Raw genomic sequence first — 4693 nt, 5'->3', positions numbered from 1 at the left:
TTTAAGTTATGCCAACTCTTTCCTCATTACTGCACCTTGGATACATGTCGAGACCTGTGTGCATATCTCCGTTTTTATTTACTGAGCCGCATTTATTGCTTATCCCTGAAGGCACTTTTAAGAGTCAAGGTTGGCCAAACGCAGGTAACAACCACAGATTTCTTTCCCTTAAGGACATTAAGGGCAGCATGATGGCACAATGGTTAGCACGATTGCCTCACAACACCAGGGGCTTGGGAACAAATTCCGGCTTGGGTTACTATCTGTGTAGAGTTTGCACGTTCTCTCCGTGTTTCCTCCGGGTGCTTCAGTTTCCTCTCTCAGTCCAAAGATGTGTGGGGTTAGTTGGTTTGGCCATGCTAAATTTCCCCTTAGTGTCAGGAGGACTAGCTAGGGTAAATGCTTCAGGGATATGGACATAGGGCCTGGGTGGGATTGTGGTCAGTGTAGACTTGATGGGCCAAATGGCGGCCTCCTACATTCTATGATTAATGAACCGAATACTGGTTTTACAACAGTCAACAATGGTTTTGTGGTCATCATTATCCTTTAATTTCAGATTTTTATTGAATTCAGATATCACCATCTGCTGTGGTGGGATTCAAACCTGGGTCCCATTATCCTGGATCTCTGGATTACTAGCCAAAGACAAAACCACCACGCCACTGTTTGGGTTGGTATGCACCTGTGCTAAATACATGTATGGAATGTACGTGCTGCTACCATCAACCTTAGAAGATGCAGCTGCTTTCTATACAGGGTGCATTGTTGTCCCAGGAAGTCCATGTGTTTTGTCCAGCAAAAGAATTCTGTATCATCAGAATACAGTATGAGTGTCCTAGGTCTCTCATTGTAAAGGGTCATTTAAAGGAATGAATGAACAGTGGTACAGGATCCTGTAGGCGAATAATACAAATATTAGAATCTACTGACCTCAACGTGATTTTTCTCTATTCATTCATGGAACATGGGGTCATTGGCTGGCCAGCATTTACTGCCTATCCTTAGTTGCCCAATGGCAGTTGAGATTCAACCACGTTCCTGTGGCTGTGGTGTCACATGTAGACCAGACCGGGTAAGGACGGCAGATTTCCTCCCCTAAAGGACATTAGTGAACCAGATGGGTTTTTCTGACAATGGTTTTATGGTCATCAGTTAATTCCAGACATTTTTGATTGAATTTAGTTTCCACCATCTGTTGTACCAGGATTCACACCTGGGTCCCCAGAACATTAGGATCCAGGTTTTGACAAAGAGTCATCTGGACTCAGAACATGTCCACTCTTTTCTCTCCTTACCGATGCTGCCAGACCTGCTGAGCTTTTCCAGCATTTTCTCTTTTTGTCCCCAGAACATTAACTGAGCTTCTGGATTAATAACCTAGCAATAATATCACTAGGCCATTGCCTCCCCATTTCTTTTCCCGCTCCCCTCAATTTATTGGTACGTAAACGCCAAATAAACTTAAGCATTATGGGTACAACATGTACTGGGTTAAATGGATTGTTTATTCACATCTGATGGTGTTGCAGCAGAGGATACTCATTGGGAGTTGAAGGGAGCCTGTGGTTTGTCTACCTCTCATTAGCTGCTGTACATGTACTTCCTGAAACTACCCCTCAAAGTGCTTAACGTAAATATCAATAAAAACAGCTTTGAAACTGAGCCACATTAGGAGCTATTAGGACAGTTAATCAAAAGCTTGACCAATGAGAAAGGCTTTGTGGAGAATTTAAACAAGAGGAGGATTGAGGGGTGGAATTGCAGAGTTTAAAGCCAAGGCAGCTGCAAGCACAGCTTGGATTGGGATCAGGGAAGCGCAAGAAAGGACAGATCTAGAGGGGTGTAGAGATTTTGAAGATTTATAAAGCTGAAGGAGGTAAAGGGAAAGAGGCATTTGAAAACATCCAAGGATGAGAATCTTAATGTTGAAGTCTGATCTATAGTCAGTGCAGGTCAGTGAGGACTAGTGCTTAGAGATTGGTTTTGATGTTAGTTAGGAGATGAACGCAGGAACCTGCTCATGGCAGATCTGACTGTGGCCTCCACTTCCCTGTTAGTTCCCAAAAACCTGTGACTTCCATAACTCTATGTAACTCAGCCTTGAACATATTTAATGATGCTGTTTTCTGGAGAAAGGAATTCCAAGGGTTGATGACTCTTTGAGAGAAAAAGATTCTCCTTAGTCCTAAGTGGGAGATCCTTATTTTTGAAGCTGTGCCAAAAAGAGAAACATCCTCTCAGCATCCACTCTGTCACGTCCCCTCGTCTAAACTCCAGTGGGTGTAGACCCAACCTCACCAGCTTTTCTTCAAGATAACCCCTTCCAGCAGTCAAGTGAACCTTCTCTGAACTGCTTCTAATGCAATTACATCCTTAAGTAGGGAGACAATAAACTTATGTTTTTCAGATGTGGTCTCAGCAACAACCAACACAATTGTAGCATAACTTCCGTACTTTTACACTTGATTCTCTTTGCAAATATCAAATTCCATTTGCTTTTCAAATCATTTGCTGCATCAATGTACTTATTGTGTTTAATGTACCAAACCATCCCGATACCTCTGCACTGTCGAGTTCTGCAGTATCTCTGTTTAATCAATACTCTGTTTCTCTATTCTTAGCAAACTGGACAAGTTCACATTTTGCCACGTTTTATTCCATCTGCCAAATATTTGCCCACTCACTTAACCTACCTAAATCCCTCTAGATGTTTTATGTCCTCTTGATGACTTACTTTCCCATCTAAGCAAATTATGGCAGATGCTGGAATCTGAAGCACAACCAGAAAATGCTATAAAATCTCAGCAGGTCTGACAGCATCTGTGGAGAGAGAATAGAGGCAATGTTTCAGGTGAGATTACAGGAATAGGGCCTGGGTAGAATTGTGGTCAGTGTTGACTTCATGGGTCATCTCCTGCGCAGTAGGGATTCTATGAAGTCTAATTAACTCTGTTCTGTCTCCACAGGTGCTGTCAGACTTGCTGAGATTTTCTGATTTTGATACTTCCCTGTCTACCTTGGTATCATTGGCAAATTTCACCATCATACGTTTAGTCTCTTCATCAGATTATTGATGTGGATTGTAAATAGTTGAGACTCCAGCACTGATCTCTGTTGCTCTCTATTAGTTAGATCTTGCTGATGAAAAATTGACCTATTTATCCCTCACTTTGTTTCTTATCTTTGTTAGCTTATCAATCCTCTGTCCGTGCTAATATGCTGCCCCCTACGCAAAGCTCATATTTTGTGAAGTAACCTTTAGTGTGGCATCTTGTCAGATGTCTCCTGGAAACCCAAGCAGCACCATTTTGGGTGGGTTTTAGTTGATGGAGGCTGGAGAGGAGAGCATTGGAATAATCTGGAGGTAACAGGTATGAAGGAGGGTTTCAGCCACAGATGAGGCAGGCTTGGAGTTCGGTTACAGAATTGGTGCGAATATGTGGTTGACAGCTTGTGTTAGGGTCAAACTCAAAAGGGTTGTGAAAGGCTTTGCTCAAATTCGGACAGTTACAAAGGATGGAAACAGTGATCCGGGCACAAGTTTATGGCGGATGCCAAAGACGATGACTTCATATTCTCAGTAATTTTGGGAAATTTCTGCTCATCCAATGCTGGATGTGGAATTGCAGTGTGGATAATCAGAGACAGGGTGAAGAGAGCTGGTAGTGGCATCAAGTAAAGTGTCATACGGAATGTGCTGTGTTTTTCGATGGTTTTGCTCAGGTATAAGCTTAATCTACACAACCTGTCCTCATAATTTAACTCCTCCACACTTGTTTTTTTTTAGGTGCATTTGTACAGTATCCCCTCCAATGCTAACATCACCTTCCTGAGATGCAATGCCCAGTTACTGCAGATGGTGCTTGACCAGAGGTTTATATAACTGAACACATACATGGACGATTGCGTAATGTCCCTGCTGTTATTGGACAGCTTTGTAACCCGGTGTTCTGGAGCAGCCCTGCAACTTGCTGTGTTTTTTTCCTGTATTGTACTGGGCTTTCTGACTGACAGTGCTGTTCATAGATCTCCCACCACTGCCTGCCCCCTTTTGCATTGTTCTCAGATTCCCAATTTAACTGAATGATACCAAGGATTTCTGACTACAGGTTGCAAAAGCTAAGCTTGATTTCCTCTGAATGTAGCAGATTAAAGAGGTGATCTAATTGAAATGTTCGACATAATTAAAGTATTTGATAGGCTTGAGGAAGAGAAGAGATGGTGGAAACAGAGTCTTTGAATACTTTTAAGGCAGAGGTGGATAGATTATTGGTGAGTAAGGAGGTAATAAGTTACCAAAGTTGATAGGTTACCAGAAGTAGGTGGGATGTAGATCTGAGGTTACAATTAGATTAGCCATGATCTTATTAAATGGCACAGCAGGCTCAATGGGCTGAATGGCCTGGTCTTTGTATGTATAGCTAATATATTTGTTCTCAATGCTAAGCATTAAGTTGCAAGTTGGCCTTTATTGGAAAAGACTCTTCTCTGGTCTGAAGCTTGACTATTTATCCACCAAACCAGGAGTGCAGAGTCTAATCTACATAGTGCTGAGGTGCTGCAACATCCGAGGGCCACTCCTTCATTTATCTCATTGCTGTTTGTGGAATCTTCCTGTACCCAAAATTGGCTGTTATGTTTCCTGCAGTAACAGGAAAGGCAAATGGAATCTTGGAACTTATTGCTTAAG

This window comes from Carcharhinus amblyrhynchos, chromosome 27, assembly GCF_965287045.1.
Source record: "Carcharhinus amblyrhynchos chromosome 27, sCarAmb.v2.hapA, whole genome shotgun sequence".
In the NCBI taxonomy this organism is placed as follows: domain Eukaryota; kingdom Metazoa; phylum Chordata; class Chondrichthyes; order Carcharhiniformes; family Carcharhinidae; genus Carcharhinus; species Carcharhinus amblyrhynchos.
Note: the sequence above shows the minus strand (reverse complement) of the source record.